Source organism: Panthera tigris, chromosome A2 (assembly GCF_018350195.1).
Source record: "Panthera tigris isolate Pti1 chromosome A2, P.tigris_Pti1_mat1.1, whole genome shotgun sequence".
Taxonomy (NCBI): Eukaryota; Metazoa; Chordata; class Mammalia; order Carnivora; family Felidae; genus Panthera; species Panthera tigris.
This window is the reverse complement of record NC_056661.1, coordinates 120,701,545-120,727,566: the sequence shown is the minus strand read 5'-3', so window position 1 is coordinate 120,727,566 and position 26,022 is coordinate 120,701,545. Positions and strand designations below refer to the sequence as shown.

The 26,022-nt window shown below is 46.0% G+C and overlaps 1 protein-coding gene across 3 annotated transcripts in view; it reads left to right on the top strand.

Annotated features, from left to right (window-relative positions):
• Nucleotides 1–26,022, top strand: part of NOD1 (nucleotide binding oligomerization domain containing 1) — a 76,269-nt gene that overhangs the window by 3,848 nt on the left and 46,399 nt on the right. Inside the window, exon 1 of one of the 3 annotated variants that reach the window (XM_042969225.1) lies at nt 20,535–20,588. The exons of the other annotated variants lie outside the window; for them this stretch is intronic. The gene's annotated coding sequence lies outside the window, so the exon portion shown is untranslated. Of the gene's footprint in view, nt 1–20,534; nt 20,589–26,022 lie in introns of those variants that run through there. 3 annotated transcript variants of the gene reach the window in all.

Genomic DNA, 26,022 nt, shown 5'->3' with positions numbered 1-26,022 from the left:
CAACAATACATTAAAACAATTATTCACCATGACCAAGTGGGATTTATACCTGGGACTCAGGGCTGGTTCAATATTCTCAAAACAATTAACATGATTCATCATGTCAATAAAAGAAAGGACAAGAACTGTATGATCCTCTCAATAGATGCAGAGAAAGCATTTGACAAAATACAGCATCCTTTCTTGATAAAAACCCTCAAGAAAGTAGGGATAGAAGGATCATACCTCGAGATCATAAAAGCCACATATGAACGACCCAATGCTAATATCATGCTCAATGGGGAAAATCAGATCTTTCCCCCTAAGGTCAGGAACAAGACAGGGATGTACACTCTCACCACTGTTATTCAACATAGTATTGGAAGTCTTAGTCTCTGCAGTCAGACAACACAAAGAAATAAAAGTCATCCAGACCACCCAGGAGTAGACTCTATATGGAAAACCCAAAAGATCCTGCCAAAAACTGCTAGAACCGATTTATGAATTCAGCAAAGTTGCAGTATATAAAATCAACGCACAGAAATCGGTTGCATTCCTATTCACCAACAATGAAGCAACAGAAAGAGAAATCAGGGAATCAGTCCCATTTACAATTGCACCAAAAACCATAAAATACCTAGGAATAAATCTAACCAAAGAGGTGAAAAATGTATACACTGAAAACCATAGAAAGCTTATGAAAGAAATTGAAGAAGACACAAAAAAATGGAAAAAAGATTCCATGCTCCTAGATAGGAAGAACAAATGTTGTTAAAATGTCGATCCTACCCAAAGCAATCTACATATTCAGTGCAATCTCTATCAGACTAACACCAGCATTCTTCACAGAGCTAGAACAAACAATCCTAAAATTTGTATGGAACCAGAAAAGACCCCGAATAGCCAAAGCAATCTTGAAAAAGAAAACCAAAGCAGGAGGCATCACAATCCCAGACTTCAAGCTGTACCACAAAGCTGTAATCCTCAAGACAGTATGGTACTGGCACAAAAACAGACACTCAGACCAGTGGAACAGAATAGAGAACCCAGAAATGGACCCACAAACATATGGCCAACTAATCTCTGACAATGCAGGAAAGAATATCCAATGGAATAAAGACGGTCTCTTCAGCAAGTGGTGCTGGGAAAACTGGACAGCGACATGCAGAAGAATGAACCTGGACCACTTTCTTACACCATACACAAAAATAAACTCAAAATGGATGAAAGACCTAAATGTAAGACAGGAAGCCATCAAAATCCTCGAGGAGAAAGCAGGCAAAAACCTCTTTGATCTTGGCCGCAGCAACTTCTTACTCAACATGTCTCTGGAGGCAAGGGGAAACAAAAGCAAAAATGAACTATTGGGACCTCATCAAAAGAAAAAGTTTTTGCACAGTAAAGGAAATAATCAGCAAAACTAAAAGGCAACCAACAGAATGGGAGAAGATATTTGCAAATGACATATCAGGTAAAGGATTAGTATCCAAAATCTATAAAGAACTTATCAAACTCAACACCCAAAAAATAAATAATCCAGTGAAGAAATGGGCAAAAGACATGAATACACACTCCTCTGAAGAAGACATCCAGATGACCAACCGACACATGAAAAGATGCTCAACATCACTCATCATCAGGGAAATACAAATCAAAACCACAATGAGATACCACCTTATACCTGTCAGAATGGCTAACATGAACAACTCAGGCAACAACAGATGTTGGTGAGGATGTGGAGAAAGAGGATCTCTTTTGCATTGTTGGTGGGAATGCAAGCTGGTGCAGTGACTCTGGAAAACAGTATGGAGGTTCCTCAAAAAATTAAAAATAGAACTACCCTACGACCCAGCAATTGCACTACTACGTATTTATCCAAGGGATACAAGTGTGCTGTTTCAAAGGGACACATGCACCCCCATGTTTATAGCAGCACTATCAATAATAGCCAAAGTATGGAAAGAGCCCACCTGTCCATCGATGGATGAATGGATAAATAAGATGTGGTATAGGTATATACAATGGAGTATTTCTCGGCAATCAAAAAGAATGAAATCTTGCCATTTGCAACTACATGGATGGAACTGGAGGGTATTATGCTAAGCGAAATTAGTCAGAGAAAGACAAATATCATGTAACTTCACTCATATGAGGACTTTAAGAGAGAAAACAGATGAACATAAGGGAAGGGAAACAAAAATAATATAAAAACAGGGAGGGGACAAAACATAAGGGACTCTTAAATGTGGAGAACAAACAGAGGGTTACTGGAGGGGTTGTGGGAGGGGGGATGGGCTAAATGGGTAAGGGGCTTAAGGAATCTACTCCTGAAATCACTGTTGCAACATATGCTAACTAATTTGGATGTAAATTTAAAAAATTAAATTAAAAAAAAAAGTAGGGGGCCGAACAATAACTTTCATGGTTGACACTGGGGCTCAACACTTGGTTGTCACTTCCCCGGTGGCCCCTTTCAGCCAAAAAACAGCAACCATGCTTGGGGCTACTAGGACACAGGCAATACAATAGCCCTTCTGTCAAGCTCGACAATGTGAACTTGGGGGTCACAAGGTCCGACATGAGTTCTTCTACTTACCTGGCTGCCTGATTCCTCTCCTGGGCTGGGATCTTCTCTCCAAACTTGGAGAGAGGCCAGTAGCCTACCTGGATCAAAAAAACTTGATCCTGTGGCTGCAGGATGGCCACCGTGCCTCAGAGTGCTGGCAGCCACAGTCCTGCTCATCAAGGAGGCGGACAAACTCACACTGGGACAAACACTTAATGTTAACGTCCCACACGCGGTCATGTCCCTCATGAGCACCCGGTGATCTAGTTTTCTCTCCAATTCTCGGCTTGTACAATATCAAGGCCTTCTCTATGAAAACCCAACGGTCACTCTTGAAACAGTAAGAACACCAAACCCAGCCACCTTCCTTCCCACGGAGGAGGGAGAACCCGACCATGACTGTTCCCAAGTAGTGGATGAAGTCTATGCCAGCCGCCTGGACCTCCAAGACCAGGCTATAACAAGCCCGGAGATCACCCTGTTCAGTAATGGGAGCAGCTATTTACAAGAGGGCAGCCGTAGAGCAGGATATGCAGTAACCACAACCACCGAAGTTCTGGAAGCCAAGGCCTTGCCGGAGGATGGTCGGCACAACTAGCTGAACTGTAAGCCTTAACCTGAGCCCTCATCCTTAGCAAAGGTAAATGAGTTACCATCTACACTGATTCCCGGTATGCCTTCGCTACTGTGCATGTACATGGGGCCATCTATAAAGAAAAAGGCCTCTTTACTGCTGCAGGGAAAACTATCAAAAATACTAAATACTAAAGCTTCTTGCGGCTGTATGGCTGCCAGACAAGGTAGCTATCCTACACTGTAAGGGACATCAGAAAGGAGACAACCCCAGAACTCAAGGAAATCACCTGGCTGACAAAACAGCGAGCGTGGCCGCCTGTGGTGACCCAGGCGAAGCTCCTACCTACACTATGACTCTCGCGCCCCAGAGGGAAGTCTCCCCACCCCTGTATACAAATGAGAAGAAAAGTTGGGCCTCTACAGAAGGAGGCACACTAAACAAAGAGGGATGGTGGGTCATGCCAAATGGGCACATCTTTGTCCCGTCATCTATGGGAAGACACCTAGTGAAGGAATATCACCAACTCAGGCACCAAGGAAAAACTGCTCTAGAGGCCCTCCTCAAAAAGACCTACTGTATCAGCCAGCTGCCGGCATTATGCCGAGCTGTCCGTGAACAATGTGTATAACGTGTGCCAAAAACAATGCTCGGTCTGCCCCTCGGCCCTCGCCTGGCCCACAAAAGATGGGGGCCGCCCCTTTCGAAGACTTAGAGGTGGACTTTACTGACATACAACCAAATAAAGGATTCAGGTGCCTTCTGGTAATAATCTGCACATATTCGGGATGGGTCGAAGCATTCCCGACCAGAACGGAACGGAGTCGCAAGGTGGCCAAAGCTCTTCTACGGGAGATTGTGCCTCGGTTTGGCCTACCCTTAACCGTACACAGTGATAAGGGACCTGCATTTGTGGCAGACATTATACAAACCCTGACAAAGTCCCTCAACATTACCTGGAAACTGCACACCTGCTTACCCCAGAGCTCAGGGAAAGATGAATCGCACCCTCCAAGGAAACCCTGGCTAAGTTCCACCAAAAGACTAATCTCCCATGGCCAGATTTTCTACCACTGGCCCTCTTGTGTGCCCGATGCACGCCTGGGGCACTAGGATTCTCCCCTTTCGAGTTATTATATGGGCGACCCCCACCCCATGTTTAAAAAAACTCCCAGGAGACCTACACCAGATTGAAGACAAGGGAATAAGAGAACAGCTCCAGACCTTGGGGGCAGTCCTAAACAAGTTATAGAGATACACCATAGAGAAGGCCCCAATTTCCTTAGGGACCCCCGTTCACCCCTTTCTGCCAGAAGACTCTGTATGGGTCAAAGATTGAAAGAGGGAACGTCTTAAACCACAGTGGACTGGGCCTCATACTGTTATTCTAACAACTCCTACAGCCCTTAAAGTTTCAGGTATCACCCCTTGGGTCTATCACTCCAGAGTTAAGAAGGCCAACTCAGAAGAACCCCCAACCTGCGAAGTGATCCAGATCCAGTCAACCTGCTTAAACTGACCCTCAAAAGGGAAACTGGCCCCCGAGACCTCCAGCCCTGCTCCAGCCACAGCCCGGAAGCTGGCTGGCCTGTACATGGCAGAAGCTTGAGAAATCAACCCATGGACCAAGCCCAGGGGTTCAGATGAAACTCTGCCAGCCCTTGCCCCTTACTGGTGTCATAGACCTGATCTTACTTCTTACTGTTGGGCTGATAGAGACTGCATCAACAAGCTAGACATGGGACAAAAGATGCATGCTGGGTCTCACATACCTCCTCTGGATGGGAGGATTATTAAGTATTGCCTGTATATTATGATATCGTCTCTCACCCTCACAACTGCCGCTTACCCACTTTGCCCCCAGGATTGTTATATGACAATAAGGGGGTCAAGGGCATTCAGCACCTTCACCTCCCTCCACAAAGATTGCTACCAGGGAGAAACACCCACTCTCTGTCGGTCACCCAGTGCCCCAAGGGCTAAGTATTGGACCGTAGAGATAACCCAAAATATCAGGAACCTATGTCACAACAAGGGCCTCCAGAGAGGGAAGCGAGCTTGCTACACTTACCTTCCTCAATGGGGGATCTCGGACAGGGGAGGGGTGCAAGACAGGGCCCTTCAAAAAGTTATAAAGGATAGCCAGGATAGGGTAATACAAGCTGTAAAGGCAGCCGCTCCCTGGGCAGCCTACCAGGGTTTGAACCTTTCAGCCCTCAATCCGATGCTTACCAATTCCCCACTCCAGCGTTGGGCCAACACTACAAGTCCTCCATAAAATACATAATCACACCCAAACCTGTTGGATGTGCTTGCCCCTCAGCCGGAGGGCTCACTTAGCCACTCCCATCCCTTTGACCTGGGAAGCTCCTGAAAATCTCAAAACCAACACCTCTGTCTTAATTGGACCCCTGGCCACTGGGGTCCATCTCACAAATGCCGGCAATCTAACCTGTACAGTCCCTGAAGGTATGAATGGTACCTCTCTATGTGCAAAAAATATAACTTTAAAGAAGAAGGTTATATTTGAACCCTATGTTCAACCCCTGGGGTGTTCTATCTGTGTTCTAATTCGGTCTACCAATGCTTAGATGCCAACTGGACTCAGATATGTTATTCCGTCTTCCTAACCCCAGAGGTATCCGTATACACTGAAGATCAGTTCCTAACAGCCTTTAGCCCCAAGTCCCTGGCTAAACAGGCAATCCTGCTACCCGTTCTGATAGGAGCAGGAATTGCGACAGGAATAGGAACCAGAATTGGGGGCATAGGTTCATCCGTAGGACTATACCATAGACTATCTCAAGAGATAAATGAAGACATGGAACGGGTGGCAGATTCTCTGGTAACCTTACAAAGCCAAATAAACTCTCTGGCGGCAGTGACCCTCCAAAATCGGCAAGTCCCTCCACCTCGTCACTTCAGAAAAAAAGAGGGATCTGCATCTTTCTGGGGGAGGAATGTTGCTATTTCGTAAACCAATCAGGAACAGTTACAACTAAGGTTAAGGAACTCAAAAAAAAAAAAAGAAAGAAAATCAACATAGACAACAGGAAAGTATCAATCAATAAGAAGGATGGCATCTCACAGATTGGGCATCCTGGCTTCCTGCCCTGGAGGGGCCCCTCCTCTCCATAATTCTACTTGTATCCATCGGGCCCTGTATACTGAATGCCGTGGTATGTTTTATTGAAAACACTGTTGCTTGCCAAACTACTACATGTATCTTAGCCTTCTGAGAGTACCAACCTGTAAAACTGAAAGGTGATGACTACTAAAAGTTTTTTTAAAAGGCATCAAAGCAGGGGGAATGTTGGAGAAGTGAATAAAGTATGCCAAAGATGGCTGATGGGGCTAAAACAAGCTCTGGTCTCTGGCTTAGAGACCCCTCTTCCGGGTTCTTCTTGCCCTGTTTGCCGCGCACGCGCTCGAAAACCCGCCACGAATACGGAAGCTGACAGCTATAAATTGCCCTTCCCATCTGCATTCGGGGCTCAGATCTTTGGAGAAACGGTCTCCTCTGGGCCCGCCGGTGCTAAATAAATCTCCAATCCACCAAGATCTCCGAGTGCTGCTTGGTTTCTCCGCCAGCGTTCCAGCCTAGTTCCGTAACAGAGGAGCTACAGGTGAAATGAGTCGGAAAAGTGCAGACAGTTTGAGGAATGCAGAGAAAGTTCAGAGGGACAAACTTGAGCATCTGCAGAATCACTGATTCCTTCCTTAGGGTGTCTCAATCCTGCCTGCACCCTAGAATCGCCTGGGCACTTTTAAAATGCAGCTGCCCTGGCCCCATCCCAGACCCATTACATCAGAATCCCTGGGGCTGGGACCCAGTCCTCGATAGCGTTTAAACTCCCCCAGGTGATTCCAATGTGCAGCCAGGGTTGGGAGCCAATGACGGAAGAAAGCGTGGCTGCTGAGGAAGGTGGGAAGGCACACAGGGGCCTTGATGGAGTCCAGCTGCAGACGGATCCCTCGGCACCCAGTGTCCTGTGTGGTCCTCAGGCTTTGTGAGCCACCAAAAGGGGAATGAGACTATGCTTGGCAGGGCGAATAGCGTGTTGAAGAGACCCTCTTATGTTCGTCAGTCTTTTGGCACATTGTGAAAAACAGAAGGTGTGCCTGGTTACGATCCCCGCTTGACTCTGCGTCTGGGAAATTGCTCCCTTGTTGCCTTGGAAATGAAGTTGGGGGAAACCAGGAAACCCGCGGCCTCCGCGACTTCTGGGTGATTTAAGGATGAGGTCGGGTGTTGCCACAGGGTTGGGTTTGTCCGTCCTTCCAAAAGCCCCCGTCTGGGTGCTATCATGTCCAGGGCGGGGTGCCTCTCCTGTGGGTTTCTGAGAGGAGTGGATTTCACAGGATGGACCCTTCCTCACCGTGGGGGCAATGTTGGTGGGCAAGTAGCTGTAATCCCAGAAGCAGGGCCATTGGGCAAGACGCACGGTTCTACCCCACGTGCAGGGCGGCTTTAAGAGGTGGGTTGAAAACAAACAACAGCCTAGAGGTAGAAGGGCCTTTCAAAGGTTTTAAGAAGAGTACATTTAATTTTTGTGGAATGGAGAAGTGAGTTCAGAGTTTCGGACTCCCAACAAACCTGGGCCCAAATTCAGATTCTGTCGCTTCTATGATATGTGACCATAGGGAAGTTACCTGAAAACTGGGGGTAAAAGTAACAGCGGTATGAGGACCCTTATAGTTAAGCGAGATAGTGCGTAGCAAATGCCTGGCAGGGCAGGTGACGTATGGCAGGTGCTCTGTGAGTGGTGGTCATGAGGCACAGTGGCAGTGCTTTGTGTCTGCTGTCTGTCGCTGCTGTTTACTTGACACAGCCGTGAAGTGGGGGGTGGGATGTTTGTGTAGAAACTGTCTCCCTCCACGCTCCATTCCCCTGCTCTTGTCTGGCCCTGCTAAGGGAAAGGCTTCTTTCCTCTTGGGCCTCTGGGTGCTTTGAGGTCTGGAATTTCAAGCCACTGGTTCCCTCCACCCCCTTCCCCCAGGGTTTATTGATGGGTCTGGAATACAGCTTTAATGCATGTGACGGGAATGAATTTCTTGACAAAAAAAAAAAAAAAAAAAGCAGCCCTTAATCCTAAGACTTCTCCACCCCGCTGCCACCTCTATGAAAAATGGGCTCCTAAGAAAGCTGTGCTGTCTGTAGGGTCTCAGAATTGATGTGGGCACACACACGTGGCTCTCCTCCTGGCAGCATGCCCAGACTACACCCAGGCTGCTTCTGTTCTGCCTCTGCCTCTTGGCTTAGGGACAACGCATCGTCCTTCAGTGACCAAGAACAGGAATTTGGGGAAGGGGGACCCAGATCCTACAGCTGTCGATGCTGCATCCCAGATGAACCTCTCACCCTGGGGCCCGCTGTGTGTGCCCCTGACGATCGCTTGTAGTGACGATAGCACTGTTTAGACTGGACAATTGCGTTCGGCACAGTGATGTCATGTGAAAACTAGGATCAAGTGTTTTTGCCGTATATGTGCAATCGCTGACTTTTGCTTACGTGAGACTATCGAATTCATGTCTCTTTTTAGCCGGAGAGTTCACTATTTCTTCCAACCCTTAAGACATAAGCCTGGGATTTGAGGTTTACGTTTCCAGTTGATTTTACGGCTCTCTTTTTTGGGACGACTTTAGGCAAGATGAAATTAGAAAAGCTAAAATTTGTACTTGTGCTGAATTTTTGTCATGCAGAAGCTGTAGATATTTTGCACGTTTCTAGAAGCCCTGTTTTCTTTCACCGCCTGGGCAATGTCAATTGTGTCCCACCCACAGGGCCTCTTTCCATCCATCCACAAAGTCTCAACTTTGTTTTGAGGAAAAGTCTTTGGTGCATCAGATAATGCTCATTGAGGGCAAGTGTTTTTTTCCACACTTGCCTGTTGTAGTAAGAAAGGAGTAGTCCCTGCCATTTCAGTTAATTTATGGTTTTTTACCCAGTGCCGTTAAGTGTGTCGAAGCCAGACTTCCTGGCTTGAATTTTTATCCCTGCGTTTTATCTAGAACTGCCGCAGACCAAACTGTGGGCAGAGATCACTTTGCAGAGTTGGCCAAGCCAAGCTCACCACCACCCCTACCTTCGTCATCCCCCCGCCCCCGCCCCAGCCTCTGGAGCCATTGTGTCAGGCAGGCCTGGGCGCGGTCACTCTGAGGGCGTCCTGGCCCTCTGCTGGGGCACAGTGCCCTAACAAGGGGCTGCTCTAAAGCCAGCAAGGCAGTTTTGTACTGCACTTTGTTAAAAACGGAAGGTAGCCTAGTAAACTGCCACTTTGGAATTTGTTTCACAAAACTATAGTTTCAAGTATTAATAAACAGGTCAACATAAGGGCCCAGATAATTGCAAAGTGAGCACCAGATTAGCACCAGGTTTTAGTAGGTCGGTATTTTAATAAAACATGAAAAGTCGCCACTGTTCTGTTTGTTTCAGGATGTTGGTAGTTGGCCTCTTTACGTGTCTTCACCTAAGGGAAGAAAAGAGTTGGGAGGACATAGAGTTTTTCAGAGGCACACGCAACTGGGTAGGACAGTCATGCGTTGCTAGGGAAAACCCTTCCGTGGCAGGTGATGACTAACTTGAGAAAATATCTGTGGTGTTCTAATTCCCGAAAGATTAAAGCCAGATGGCTAAGAACTTCCCATACTCCGTTTTAACACATTCCCCAATTGCTATCTATGACTGCAAACCAAACCTTCTAGAAGGAAGTTGGTGGAAAGCTAGGCTGTTCTTTGGGGCTGTCCTTATTTTTTACAGTTCATGACAGCGGGCTCCTTCATTGGGATGGAGCCACTCATGGACCCCGTTTAACAAGGAGGTGTTTTACATTTAATACAAATTCAGGGACATCCATGGTTTCAAGTGGACACAATGAGATCTGTAACAAATACAGACAGGCAGGATGTAAATGAAAGAAACTGGTTTGGGGGTCAGAATTGAACTCAAGCTCCTACTTTGTTCTTTAACTGTGTGAGCTCGCCAAGATACTTAACCTCTTCACCCTGTGTCCTCCTTTGTCAAGTAGTTATAAGAATTCTTTCTTTACCGAGTGGTTTTGCGTATTTGATGAGGTAATTGATATAAGCCACCTGGCTTTCAGGAAATGCCAATTATTGTGATAATGAGTACGCAGATTACTGGGGTCAGAGTGCTGGTCTTGCCACCCCTTGAGCTATGTGGCTTTGGCTAACGTACTTAACAGTCGTGAGTCTCAGTTTTTGTATCTGCAAAATGGGGATGGATAACTCTACCTTATGTGGAAGCATTGGTTTGAGGCTTGATGGAATGAAATGATGATGCATCTGATCTGAAAGACCCTAAATAATAGCAAACACTTACATAGATTTAACTGTGTGTAGCCCTGGTCTAAAGGCTTCAGGATTTGGTGGTGGTGGTGGTGGTGCCTTTTTTTTTTTTTTTTTTTTTTTTTTAGCGCATTTAATCTTCCCAACAACCCTCTGTGCTGGTTATCCCATTTTACGGATGAGACAACCGAAGCTCAGTGAGATGAAAGAACTCATCCAAAGTGAACAGATAGTAAAGGCTGCACCCAGGATTTGAAGCGGAACCCTGTTATCAACCACTGAAGCTGCACTCTGTGGGTGCCCCTGCCTCTGCTCACCTCCCCCACTTCCCCATGCCTGCCTTCTGTAATTGGCCCGCAGACATGCTTCTGCTCTTTGAAGACCCGTATTTCTGGACACGGGGGCCCCAGCGGCCAAAGAACTGCCTGCTTATAAAGCGGCACTCCCCCCCCCCCCCCCCCCCCCCGCCTCAACCCCAGACTTGCAGCTTTTAAGCCTCAACAATTGCTTCCACTGGCTGATCTAACATCCCCTGGGTGTGGTGGGGCTGGGGGAGCCCTGATATTCCTATTGACTGATGTTTTTAGAGTGGGTTATGATGTTTATTTGAGAGAAATGTCATCTCAGTGCACTGAGACAGTTAGCCTGGGTGTAATAAAACCTACCTTCACCCAGACAGGTGTGCGGAAAGAGCAGGCCTGGAAGTTCCAGGTGGGGCTGCGCTGGGCACAGTGTTCAAACAGCATGCCATCGAAAGTGAAGTGCCTGGTCCAAGGCACTTTTCACAAATTCCTTCCTCCCCGTCCCTCTTCTTTACACCCCAGGAGCTTTTGCCTCTTTTGGAGATCTAGCAATCTTCCAGGAGACCCGAGCCAGTGGAACACGGGCCCAGATACGCACATTCTCCATTGAGTGAATGGAGGATGCTTCAGCCTTTCAGATAATGAGGTGGCGATTGTTTTTCTGGGAAAACAGAAAGTGTGGAGTGCTTCGCTGGCTCTCCAGTCTGGTGTTGAGGGCTGTTAGAAAGCTGTTTGTAGCTCCTGGTTCCTCCTGGCTCGCTGGAGATTCAATTCTTCAAAACATTAATTCAACAAATATTGGAAGGCCTTGCTAGTGCCAGGAGTCTATCTGTATCACTGGGATACAGCAGTGAATGAACCGGACCCAGCCAAATGGAGTTTGCAGGATCCTGGAGGAGGAAGGGGTGTAACACACAAACACATAGTTTGAAACTGTGGTAAGTGCCGTAAGTGAAAACAATGGTATGCCATGAGACGGACCATCAGAACTGCACCAGGATTAAGGCAGTCTGAGATATGCTTTTCCAAGAATGAGCCTTTTCAACTAGAACTTGGGATGAGAAGGAGTTGGAGCAGCCAAACGCAGGGAACAGCATGTTTGAAGGCTCAGAGGCGGGAAGGCACCGGCTGTGTTGGGGAATGTGCCGAGAGAGCTAAAGAATGAACCAAACTCAGGCCACGCCCAGCTTCCTGGGCTGGGAAGGATTTGGAATTTTATTCTAAAAGGCCGTGGGGTGGGGCTTCAGGAGATCCCTACCCCCCACCCCAACCCCTGCTTTTTCTGTTAGTAATGAACAAGAAAAAGATAGTTAACCCCTATTTATTAAGCTTTAGAAACCTCGTCTTAATGTGTGAGACAATTCTGGAGACGGAAATTTCGGTTTTCAGTTTCTAAATGAAACAGCTGAAGCCCATACTAAAGTAAAAGATGGCAGAATCAGACATCGGAGCCTGACCCACCTAACCACAGCACTGGCTCCGTGGTTCTCTGGGGCAGATGTGTAAACGTGTGCAGGCCTCCTAGGTACCAGGATCCCTCAGCAGGAGCCTCGGTGGATGGAGGTGGGCGGATCAGTCCTTTCTGGCTCCTTGGAAACAGGAACCAAAGGACCTAATGAGCAGAGGCAGCGTGGGGAGTATGGGTGTCAGACTGTCAGGACCTGCAGGTACCAAATCCTGGGAACCCTGCCTCCCTGGCCAAGGGAAGGGACATCGGATAGTTTTTCATATGAGTCTGCTCTCGTCTGGCATTGCCCTAAAGCCCTGAAAGAGGTGCTTTCTCTGCCCTGTTCATTAGCCGGAGGAATGGCATACCTTTAAAAGGCACAGGGTTTGGAAAAAAAAAAATTATTTGGAGCTTTCACGTCATAGGAAAAGCCTCCAAACCGTAAGGGGGCTGAGACCTCACCGTGGCATGCCAGCTTGCTTTGGGGGGATCTACACTGCCCTCTTTCTCCATACTTCTGTGATGTTGTCATGAGGTGACAGAGTCGGAGGCGATGTGTTTTGGCTGGTGGGAGGCCTGCTCCCTACCACAGGACCACACTGGCTGAGGGCTGTGGAGGGCCCAGGCCCAGGGTGGTGCTGCCTCTGGGGGAACTCGGCATCACGTCCCGGATACCCTGCAGCCGAGCTCCTGGGTAGACTTGGGTCCCACGTGGTTCTGACTGTGGCATCATGTTCAAGTGGGGTGAATAAAACTCTCCAGCTAAGTGTTTTGGCCAGCAGTCAGCAGTGTTTATTTACTCAAGGTCAAGTTTCAACTCAAGCCTCTGAAGTGACTAACTTATTCTGTTCTGGTGGAACGCCTTTCCTTTGAGCAGCCCCAGACATTCTCTGTGTTGGTTCTCAGTGCCACCCCCAGATGTCCCAGACCTGTTGCTTCTGGAGCACTTCCTTCCGCCTAAGTGCTTAAACCCGCTTACAGAGTTCCAGATCTGAGTTTCTGATTCAAGCGTCTCTTGTCTTCAGTCTTCTTTCCTTATTGAGGTACTTTTATTTACTGGCCCCTCCGAGATGGATCCCAGGCAGGGTGTTTTGGGAACTTCGTTTTTCAAAGCCTGGATGACACCAGGAAAATGTCAATCAATAATTGCATGTCAGCCCCCATAAGGCACCATGGGGGGGGGGCACTGTCACAAAGCACAAGTGATTTTGTCCTGGGTGCATGGATAGACAATGTCCTAGAAGTTGAGAGCTGGGCTCTGGTTGGCCTTTTCAACGCAGCAGCTGATATAAATGCCTTAGAGCAATAGAAGATACTCGTGCCCTCAGATTTGAATTTATCCACCAATCACCTTAGCAAGCAACTTCCCCTAAGTATTCGCATATTCATTCAGTGCACAGTAAGGAAGCCCCTGCTCTAAGCAGTGTGTTGTGCCAGATTCATTCACTCCACAACTTTTTTAAGCGTTTATTTTTGAGAGAGAGGGAGAGAGAGAATCCCAAGCAGACTCCGCACTGTCAGCACAGAGCCTGACGCGGGGCTCGAACTCACAAACGGTGAGATTGTCACCTGAGCCGAAGTCGGACGCTCAACCAACTGAGCCACCCAGGCGCCCCTCAGTAATTTTTTTTTATCTAGCATCCACTGTGTTCTAGAGTGCAGTGACTAACCAGATAGGCCTCTTCGCTCGCAGTCAAATGCTGGACCTCAAGGATGAACGGGGCACAAGTCCTGGGCTCGTCTGCCTTCTCCATCATGGTCTGTGCCTGCAGCGTGACCCGCGCTGCCCTAACCACCGCGTGTGTATGAACTCATTGAACCCTCGCCGGGATCTTAGGAGGTAGGCGCTAATCTTGTCTGCGTTTTCTAGGGAAGAACACTGAAGCACAGAGGGGGGGTGTGGTGTCATTTGTCCAAATCACACCGCTATGATTGGAATCAGGTAACCTGGTGTTAGAGTCTTGCTTGGCCCTTGATGGCCACCATCAATCAGCACGAAGGGAGAAGTTAAGAAGGGAGAAGGTGAAGTACCTCGTCCTCTGAGAGAAGCGGGAGTTCTAAGCGGGGGGGAGAGGGGGGCCGAGGGGAAGAACAAGGTGTCTGTCCATCACTACCTGGGGGGAGGGTGTATGCTTCTGCCCACCCAGGCAGCTATTCTAATCACAAGGAAGCAAAAGAAGCCTTTGCCTCAGGGCCAGGAGGCCTGGCTTCTAGTTCTGGTTGATCCATACTGCCCAGGGCCTCGGGTTTCCTCACCTCGAAAATGGGGGCCTTGGACAACGTTCTATTCCACTCAAGAAGTTCAGGGTTCCAGGGGCGCCTGGGTGGCTCAGTCAGTTAAGTGCCGACTCCAGTTCAGGTCACGATCTCCTGGTTTGTGGGTTCGAGCCCCATGTTGGGCTCTGTGGTGGCAGCTCAGAGCCTGGAGCCTGCTTCGGATTCTGTGTCTCCCTCTCTCTCTGCCCCTCCCCCACTCATGCTCTGTCTCTTAAAAATAAATGATAAAAAAAAAAAAAAAAGCCCCAGGGTTCCAGCAGAAAAGCAAGGGGCTGGTTCTGCATACATTATATGCAGTGTATCTCAACCAGGAGGCTTGACTCTGAGCCATGTGGAGTCAGAAGTTGGACTTCCCAGAAGGCCCCGCGACGGGAGGTCTGCATTCTGTCAGCTTCCATCCCCTCCCAAGGGCTTACATCAGCTGGGGCAGCATTCCTTCCTTTGTAGGCAGGGTGGCTGGCTGCGTCTGCATCTGGAGTTCTGTGGCACTTGCCCAAGAAAGGAAGATAGAAAAGGAAGCTAGATAGAAGGAGAGGGGGCGGGGGCAGTGGCACAGAAGAGAGATGATGGGAGATCGACTTCTGTATCTGCTTGGAAATTCTGAAGGATTAAGGGCTTTCAGATACTTAAAGCGAACGAGTGTTAATGGAGTTTAAAAGCTTCAAATAATAAACTGTAGCCTCACCCATCTGCTACGTTTTGTCCAGAGGAAACTGTCAGTAGTTTTCCGGCATGATAGAGGCATACAGGAGTGGGCTTGTGTCCCAGGATAAGAAATTGAAAACAATGTAAGAAAAATTAATAGGAACAACAACAACAACCAGCCCATGAGAGCGAGAGAAAGAGTTCTATGTAGGCCCATTAAAGAATGGCAGTTTGCATTTGTCTAGTGTCAGAAGCCTGGGAGCATAACTGAGCTAATGTTTTTGTGGATTACGCAGCAGGGAAAGTGGAGCCAGTTTGAGTCGCCCCATTGTGCGTGTTCTCTGCACAGCACTGCCGATACTGTGTAAACATATGCTAGGCACTTGCTTTCTGTGAGCTTGCTGTTGGGATGGGTTAGTCCACCCACCCCGTGGTTGGGCACCTTGAAGAACGGTGGGGCCATGCTGTTCAAATCCTCACTCCAGGGGTGCCTGGGTGGCTCAGTCGGTTAAGCGGCCGACTTCCGGCTCAGGTCACGATCTCGCGGTCCGTGAGCTCGAGCCCCGTGTCGGGCTCTGTGCTGACAGCTCAGAGCCTGGAGCCTGTTTCGGATTCTGTGTCTCCCTCTCTCTGACCCTCCCCCATTCATGCTCTGTCTCTCTCTCTGTCTCAAAAATAAATAAAACGTTAAACAAAATAATAAAATAAAAAATAAAAAAAATCCTCACTCCAACCAGTCCACATCGATAGACACAGTATAATTATCTTCGTCATTTTAAGACTGGTCTGAGGAGGCAGTGGGTCCTATTCACCAAAATGAAACTTCTTCAAGAGAGGAGAAATTTCCTTGAGGAGACTGCAGGTGTAATCGTCGACCCTCATGGGCATGTGTGGGTTTCGCTGGGGTCTATGTTCAGGTTGGCAGAGTCCATTCTGATCGATGTTTTATAATCTGGGGAATATCTCCAAGGCAGGCCGGGAATGGTGGCTTTCTTGAGCTCCTCTTAAATCTGAATTCAATAAATAAACACCAGTTATCTATTATATCAATGATCGATTTCTGTTGTTCAGGGCTGTGGGAGTGAGAATGTTTTGGAAACCCATAGTGCGTGTGGCAGCTTGTGACTTTGCTGAGATGGTATTTGTTGGTTTGACATTCACGATAGGATGTGCTTTTAACAGAGAGGGGAAAGAATCTCAAATGGTTTCACTGGTAACGGTACCTTTTGGGTGGGGAGCGGATATTGGGTGGGAAAATGTGAGCTTCCTGCGGCAGTCCTCCATCAAAATGCAAACATCACTCAGGGGCAAGATGTTCCACGGAAGGCAAATGAGCCGATATTGTTTTAAACCGTTGAGAGGCTTGTGTTACATGAAAGGAAGCGGAAAATACAAAAGGAAATGAAATATTTGATAATCACGGAGCATTTCTTCAATAAGGTATTGCTTGAGGTCCAAAGATTGAAAAATATCTACTTACAAGTCAGTTTTATTGATTCTTTTGCTCTGTAATTTTTTTCGTGAGGATTGATATTTTCACTTTTGATTCCTTATTTCAAACCGGAGTTAAGTGGCAATACCATGAGTGGACAGCCTCCTACCAAATTGAAGACAAAATAAAATTGTTCCCGCCCACAAACCTGTCAGCTTGACTGTGATATTTCACCAAACCAGAAAGAGCATTTCTTTTATTCACAGGTGCCCAGAAAGAGTCGTAGCATCTCCTCTGAGTTTGCTTGGTTTCCATGACCTGTCGCTTCATTTGATGGGGATGCAGGGCTCGAACCCATGAACCGCGAGATCGTCACCCAGGTGCCCCAGCAGTGTGTGTTTTTCAAGTGATGATAGGTCTGGAAGACCTTTCTGTGCCAGTACGTATGTCTTCATCACTGACGATGGTTCGCACGTGACAGTCCTGACGTGGTGACGGTGGACTGGGCTGAGGTGCAGCGGTTCTGGCACTGGGCAGGTAGCTGGGTGAAACGACAGGATGTGGGACCACAACAAGCAGATGCGGCCGCTGCGGTAGAAATCAAGGATATGCAGGACTTGCTCGTGTGCCTTTTTTCTGCTTCATACGTTAGTATCTTCTTTTATAGATGACTGTAAGTCAGAGCGAGACGGAGAGTGGTGTTTTATTTTAACCTAACCCTGAACTCCATAAATACAGTCAGTTTTATGGTATCTGAAAAAAAAAAAAAAAATTGTAGCAACTTCTCTTTACTATGCGTGGTCCTTTAATGTCCCGGGGTCGTGTCCTCCAGAAACTGCCGTCTTGTGAAGGAAGGGTGGGAGCCGTGGTGTGCATCCAGCCCTGCCTAGCTGTCTGGATTTTGACAACCCACTTCTCCACTCTGGGCCTCAGTTTCGCAACGTGCTGAATGCTGTTCTTGTCCAAAAGCATGGTCTCCCTCAGGCTGGGCTGGGTTACAGATGATTCCAAAATCTCAGCAGCTCAAACAACAGGTTTGTGTCTTGCTCATACTGTGCCTGTCCCAATGTGGCAGGAGGCAGTCCCTGTTGTCATTATTGGTGGGTCATGATTCAAAGCAAGTGACTTCAAGGGGGTAGGGAAGTGTAACCCTCCCTGGTACCTAGGAAGAGGGTCCAAACTACTTATTTATGTATTTTAAATATTTTATTTTTAAGTAATGCTCTGTACCCAATGTGGGGCTCAAACTCCCAACCCCGAGATCAGAAGTTGCACGCTCTACTGACTGAGCCAGCCGAGCGCCCCAAGAATCCAAACTATTTAATGAGCCACCTACTTCTATCACTGTGTCTATTTTTCAAGGAGCACCAGCCTGTTTGGGAACTCACATTTAGAGAAATGAACAAGGGCACTTGGGCGGCTCAGTCGGTTAAGCAGCCCTTGATTTTTTTTTTTTTTTTCAGTATATGAAGTTTATTGTCAAATTGGTTTCCGTACAACACCCGGTGCTCATCCCAAAAGGTGGCCTCCTCAATACCCATCACCCACCCTCCCCTCCCTCCCACCCCCAAAGCAGCCCTTGATTTCTACTCAGGTCATGATCTCATGGTTGTGAGTTCAAGCCCCGCATCAGGCTTTGCACTCACAGTGTGGAGCCTGCTTCAGATCTTCTGTTTCCTTCTTTCTGCCCCTCTCACACGTGCACGCACTCTCTCTCTCTCTCTCTCTCTCTCTCTCTCTCTCACTCACTCACTCAAAAATAACCTCAGAGAAATGAACTGAACTGGGGGTGGGGGGGAGGGCAGTGAGGGATGTAGGTGGTGCTGGGGTCAGCATAGGTACAGGAGCTCATAGCCCTGGCCAGATTCCATAGCAGCTGGATGCCAGCGAAGCTGGCTTTGGTTTTGCTTCTGTTAGTATGTGTTCCCAGCCTCCGAAAGCGACAGCAGCAGAAATGCCTGTAGAATGGCTTGACTACACAATGTAGCAGTTTGCATCTGCTACATTGTTGAAGAATGTTGGAAGGAATAGGCTTCGGATCTGTTCATCTTGCCTGGTATTGCAACACCAATTTGTGGAAAGCTGTGTCATTTATCTTGAAATACAAGTATTCCAGGCACAGGATGAATTCCCAGCAGCAGAGTGTCGAAGAGTGAAATCATGGGATCAGTGTAGATTATGGGGAAAGATTTTCTTGAGGCTTCTGTTCTTGATTGAGGCCCTGTCAGTGGGGGTAGAAGCCAAATTTGGTAGCTGACATGCACAGTTATGCCGTGGGCAGGGTGACCTCTGCCCCCGGGCTCTGCTCGGTGATTCTGCTCAGGGCAAAGCTGCTGCATGGAACTCACGATCTCACTCGGAGATAACACTGAGGTCCTCTCTGTGCACGGAGGTTTATTATAAAGATACACGGGATTTAAGGAGTATGACCCCTGGGTGGCTGTGGAGATCGTGTCCCTCAGCAGTGGGCAGCCCTGACCTAGTCCTCATGTGCTGGGGGTTTCCTGGGTCTCAGTGTGTCTCACATTCACTCTCCTAAGAGACAGGGGCTCTGAGCACGTCTCCCGGCCACCTGCCACTGCAGAGGGCTCCAGTGGGACCCAAGGAAGGCCCGCGGGCCGCTGCACATCTCACTGGCACTCTTGGTTCATTTCTCACTCGGTGTGCTCACCACAATGAAATCTTGTGTTCTGTCCGTCTGCCCTGTCAGGTTATAAACTCGGTGACTCTGGGAAGATAGTTAACCTCTGTGTGCCTCAGCTTTCTCATTTGTGAATCGGCCATAACAATGGCCTCTGCCACCTAGGGTTGTCCGAAGAATTGAGGGAGATAATAGAGAAGATTAAATTAGGGGATAATCACTGAGTATTTTTACTTGATGCCCAGTCTGGACACTTTGAATAATGACTCAGTCCTTGTAGCAACACTTTGAGGCAGGGGCTGTGACTGTGAGGAAACTGAGGCTCAGAGAAGCTGCGGCTAGCTTGCTAATGAGTAAGGGAACAGGGTTTAAATTCAGTCCCTCGGACTGGCTGGCTCTAGAGACCACATCTAGCCCTGTGTTACTGTATCTCTCGCAGGTACTGGAAAGCCTTGGCTGGATGCCGCGCCCCTAGTAAAGTGCTTACTCAGTGTTAGTGATGGTCCTTCTGTGCCCTGCTGGAGCCACCACGCAGTGCAGCCCGTGACACCCGACCTCTGGAGAAGGACACGGGAGGCCGACATCCTGGAGTCTTTCCGGTGCCCCTCCCCTGCCTGTTCCCTGGCGGCCCATCTGCAGGTCCTGTTGACGATACTGTGTTGTCTTGTGATTGGCCACGGATGGAGGCTTCTGGATTTGCTGTGGGGGTTCAGGCAGGCAGGGCCAGGCCAGCGGAGGTGTCACCAGCCGGCATCATGTTTGATCCTTTGTTTGGCACATGGAATTTCTCAGTTACGGGCTTTAAAAGATCAAAGAGTGGCAGGTGGCTCTTATTTTTCTTTATAAAATAAAAACCGGGGAAGTAAAGCATCTGTCAGAAACTGGCTTCTGCAGCTCAAGAGAGGGCCTTGGTGGTTACACAGAAACACAAGATAATGGTAAAGGGACAGCATATATATATATATATATATATATATATATATAAAATGATGCCAAAATGTAGAAGGTTAGTCTAGAATGTTAACAGTGGTGTAGGTGATGTGGTTTTTTTTCCCTCTTTATTTATTTATTTATTTATTTATTTATTTATTTATTTATTTATTGCATTTCCCAAAGTTTCCACAGTGAGCAGATAAATTGCTTTCCTACTGGGGGAAAGTTATTCAAACATAAAAAGAAACCTCTATAGAGATGAGCATCTTTATAAAATGTTTTTTATCTTAGTTACAAAGAGTGCGCATTTACTTTCAGGGTCTCTTGGGATAGTAGAAAAGGAAGAAAGCCGCAGGACTGGGCAAAATCCCTCTTTAGAAAGTGAAACTGAATGTAGGGGAAGGGCCTCCCCGTGATTCCGGGATGAAAGGGGAACAGAAGTCGCTCAGTCTCTGCATGTGAGTCCCAGTTGTTCTTTCCCCAGGTGAGACTCCTTTCTTTCTTTCTTTCTTTCTTTCTTTCTTTCTTTCTTTCTTTCTTTCTTTCTTTCTTTCTTTTTCTTTCAATTTTTAAAAAATGTTCATTTATTTTTAGAGAGAGAGAGAAAGAAACACTGTGAGCAGGGGAGGGGCAGAGAGAGAGGGAGACACAGAATCCAAAGCAGGCTCCAAGCTCTGAGCTGTCAGCTCCGAGCCCCATGTGGGGCTCGAACTCACAGATGGGGAGAAGACCTGGAGATCATGACCTTAGCTGAAGTGGGATGCTTAATGGACTGAGCCGCACAGGCACCCCCAAGTGGGGCTCCTTTCTAAGTGATACTTTGTCCAATGTGTTCCTGTGACCTCATCACATGCCTTCTGACAGCAGGTCGGTCGCAGGGCTCTTCTAAGCACCCCGGGCCTTGCTTGCCGTTTGCAGACTTTTGGCTAGCACAGACCTCACTCCGTTCTAGGGTTCCAACTTTACCTCAGGCAGAAGTCTTTGCTTTGTTTCCTCCGTTCTTCTATTAGTTTGTTTTCTTTGCATTTGGTGAACGGCTAGATTTCTGTTTGTGCTGTTTCTCTTGTCTGTGAGCCCCCTTGAGGGCAGGGGTCCAGTTGCCTTTGTGCAAGATGAGTGTAAATGAACAAATGAAATGGACGGAGGTCTCCACTCTCCAGGAGGCCTGCTCACTCTCACTGTGCTCCTCAGCTGGGAAGGCGCCCTGCTGACCCTTTTGCAGTAAGACTGACTTACAGGAGCACTCTCTGGAAAGTGTAGCTTTTTGCCACTCCAGACCCACTTCCCCTCCAGCTTCTCCTGGCCGCTGGCCATTGAAGGAGGGTGTGGGGGTAGCTAGAGAACACAGAGACCTGCATTGACCACGTGCTTGTCCTCATCTGCTTGTTGTTCTAAATAAATTCCTGACCTTAAAGGGAAAGCTCTCAGTTTTGCACCATGGAGTATGATGGTCACTGTGGGGTTTTCATATATGACCTTCATTGTTAGGTTGACATATGTTCCCCTTAAACCCACTTTGTAGATAGAATTTTTGTTTTTCTTTTCTAATATGTGCATGTAAGTCTATACATTTCTATGAGTTCTTTAATTGTATCCCACACGTGTTGTATTTTTGGTGTGTTGTATTTTCATTATCATGCAGTTCAAAATATTTTCTAATTTCTATTCTCTGACCAGTTGATTTGGGGATTTTCTAGGTGTCTTTTTATTTTTGATTTCTAGCTTGATTCCACTATGGTCAGAGAATATATTCTGAATGATTTCAGTCCTTTAAAATGTGCTAAGCGGCACCTGGGTGGCTCAGGCGGTTAAGCATCTGGCTCTTCGTCTCAGATCATGATCTCACAGTTTCTGAGTTCGAGCTCTGCATTGGAGCAGTGCAGAGCCTGTTTGGAATTCTCTCTCTCTCTAAAAAATAAATAAATAAACTTTAAAAAATATGTTAAGGGGCACCTGGGTGGCTCAGTCGGCTAGGTGTCCGACTTCGGCTCAGGTCGTGATCTCCCAGTTTGTGAGTTCGAGCCCCGCGTCGGGCTCTGGGCTGACAGCTCGGAGCTTGGAGCCTGCTTCAAATTCTGTGTCTCCCTCTCTCTCTGCTCCTCCCCTGCTCATGCTCGGTCTCTCTCTCCTTCAAAAATAAATAAAAACATTAAAAAAAATATGTTAAGAACTTGCTTTATGATATGTCAGTTTAATGTGAGGCATTCTGTTGCTGTTGGGTACATGTTTTATAGATGTCAGTTAGAAGACTTGTTATTCTGTTCAGATTCTCCATGTTCTTACTGGCTGTTAATTTTTGTGGTGTTTTCTTTCAGTTACTCTGAAGCATGTATTAAAGTCCTCCATTGTGGGGCGCCTAGGTGGCTCAGTCAGTTAAGTGTCTGACTTCAGCTTAGGTCATGATCTCACCATTCATGAGTTCAAGTCCCGCGTCAGGCTCTGTGCTGACAGCTCAGAGCCTGGAGCCTGCTTTGGATTCTGTCTCCAATCTCTACCTCTCTCTAGCTTGTGTGCTTTCTCTCTCTCTCTCTCTCGCTCTCGCTCAATAATAAATAAATAAACTTTAAAAAAACTCCATTGTGATTGTGGATTTGTCTATTTCTCCTTTTAGGATTGCCGATTCTTGCTTTATTATTATTATTATTATTATTATTATTATTTTAAGTGTTTATTTTTGAGAGAGAGAGAGAGAGTGCAACAGGGGAGGGGGGGTGAGGTGGGGGTGGACAGAAGATCTGAAGCAGGCTCTGCACTGACAGCAGAGAGCCTGATGTGGGGCTCGAACTCACAAACCATGAGATCATGACCTGAGCTGAAGTCAGAGAATCTATCTGCTGACTGAGCCACCCAGGTGCCCCAATTTTTGCTTTATTATTTTGAAAATATGTTACTAGGTGCATACAAATTAAAATCTTTGTATTGTCCTTTAAAAATGATCATTTTATCATTATAAAATGTTTTTCTACCTCTAGTAACATTTCTTCCCTTATTTAATTTTAATGTAGCTATGCCAGCTCTTTCTTGGTGAGGATATACCTAATTTTTCTTTTCCTTTTGGGGGAAATTAATTACTTTGGCATCTGGGGTCTTTTCTGGTTCCATATAAATTTTAGGATTGTTTGTTCTAGCTCTGTGAGGAATGCTGGTGTTGATAGGGATTGCATTGAATATGTAGATTGGTTTGGGTAATATTGACATTTTAACAATATTCTTCCAGTCCATGAGTGTGGAATGTTTTTCCATTTCTTTGTGTCTTCTTCAATTTCTTTCATAAGCTTTCTATAGTTTTCAGCATATATAACTTTTACCTCTTTGGTTAAGTTTATTTGAAGGTATTATATGGTTTTTGGTGCAGTTGTAAGTGGGATCGGCTCCTTGATTTCTCTTTCTGCTGCTTCATTATTGGCATATAGAAATGCCACAGATTTCTGTACGTTGATTTTATATTCTGATACTTTGCTGAATCCATGTATCAGTTCTAGCAATTTTTTGGCAGAGTCTTTTGGGTTTACCACCTAGAACATCATGTCATTTGCAAAGAGTGTAAGTTTGACTTCTTCCTTGCCAATTTGAATGCCTTTTATTTCTTTTGTTGTCTGATTGCTGAGGCGAGGACTTCCCACACTATGTTGAACAACAGTGGTGAGAGTGGACATCCCTGTTGTGTTCCTGACCTTAGAGGGAAGGAACTCAGTTTTTCCCCATTGAGGATGATATTAGCTGTGGGTCTTTGGTATATGGCCTTTATGATGTTGTGGTGTGTTATATCTATCCCTGCCTTGTTGAGGGTTTTTATCAAGAAAGGATGCTGTATTTTGTCAGATGCTTTTTCTGCATCTGTTGAGAAGATTATGTGGTCCTTATCCTTTCTTTCATTAATGTGATGTATCAAGTTGATTGATTTGTGGATATTGAACCAGCACTGCAGCCTAGGAATAAATCCCACTTGATCATGGTAAATAATTCTTTTAATGTATTATTGGATTTGGTTTGCTAGTCTCTTGTTGAGAATTTTTGCCTTCATGATCATCAAGGAAATTGGTCTGTAGTTCTCCTTTTTAGTGGGGTCTTTGTCTGGTTTTGGGATCAAGGTAATGCTGGCCTTGTAGAAGGAGTTTGAAAGTTTTCCTTCTATTTCTATTTTTTGGAACACCTTCAAAAGAATAGGTGTCAACGCTTCTTTAAATGTTTGGTAGAATTCCCTTGGAAAGCCTTCCGGCCCTGGACTCTTGTTTGTTGGGAGATTTTTGATTACTGATTCAATTTATTTCCTGGGTATAGGTCTGTTCACATTTTCAATTTCTTCTTGTTTCAGTTTTGGTAGTTTATGTGTTTCTAGGAATTTGTCCATTTCTTCTAAATTGCTCAATTTGTTGGCATATAATCGCTCATAATATTCTCTTATTATTGTTTGTATTTCTTTGTTGTTGGTTGTGAACTCTCCTCTTTCATTCATGGTTTTATTTATTTGGGTCCTTTTTCTTTTTGATAAATCTGGCTAGGGGGTTATTAATTTTGTTAATTCTTTCAAAGAATCAGCTCCTTGTTTTGTTGATCTCTTCTACTGTTTCTTTGATTTTGATATCATTGGTTTTTGCTCTAATCTTTATTATTTCCCTTCTTCTGCTGGTTGTGGGCTTTATTTGCTGTTCTTTTTCCAGCTCCTTTAGGTGTAAGATTAGGTTGTGTATTTGAGACATTTATTCCTTCTTAAGGAAGCCCTGGATTGCTATATACTTTCCTCTTATGACTGTCTTTGCTGCGTCCCAGAGGTTTTGGACTGTTGTGTTTTCATTTTCATTGGCTTCCATGTACCTTTTAATTTCCTCTTTAATTTCTTGGTTAACCCATTCATTCTTTAGTAGGATGTTCTTTAATCTCCAAGTATTCGTGGTCTTTCCAAATTTTTTCTTGTGGTTGATTTCAAGTTTCATAGCACTGTGGTCTTAAAATCTGCATGGTATGATATCAGTTTTTTTGTACTTGTTGAAGGCTGATTTGTGACCCGGTCAGTGTGTGATCTATTCTGGAGAATGTTCCATGTGCACTTGAGAATAATCTGTATTCTGCTGCTTTAGGATGAAATGTTCTGAATATATCTATGAAGCCCATCTTGTCCAGTGTGTCATTCAAAGCCATTGTTTCCTTGCTGATTTTTCTGCTTAGATGTAAATGGGGGTGTAAAGTCCCTAACTATTATGGTATTATTATGAATGAGTTTCTTTATGTTTGTGATTAATTGACTTATATATTTGGGTTGTTTCAAGCTGGGGGCATACATATTTATAATTGTTAGACCTTCTTGGTGGATAGACCCCTTAATTATGATATAATGCCCTTCTTCATCTTTTGTTACAGCCTTTGTTTTAAAATCTAGTTTGTCTGATATAAGTATGGCTACTTCAGCTGTCTTTTGATGTCCATTAGCATGATAGATGGTTCTCCATTACCTTACTTTCAATCTGCAGGTGTGTTTAGGTCTAAAATGAGTCTCTTGTAGGCAGCATATATATGGGTCTTGTTTTCTTATCCATTCTGATATCCTGTGTCTTTTGATTGGAGTATTTATTCCATTTACATTTACAGTGAGTACTGAAAGATATGAATTTAGTGCCATTGTGTTGCTTGTAGAATTGGTGTTTCTGGTCATGTTCTCTGGTCCTTTCTTTGTTGCTTTTGGTCTTTTTTGTTTTGTTTAGTTTCTTCTCCACTCAAAAAGTTCCCTTAAAATTTCTTGCAGGGCTGGTTTAATGGTCACAAACTCCTTTAGTTTTTGTTTATCTGGGAAAGTCTTTATCTCTCCTTCTATTTTGAATGACAGCCTTGCCGGATAAAGAATTCTTGGCTGAATATTTTTCTGAGTCAGCACGTTGAATATATCTTGCCACTCCCTTCTGTCCTGCCAAGTTTCTGTGGAC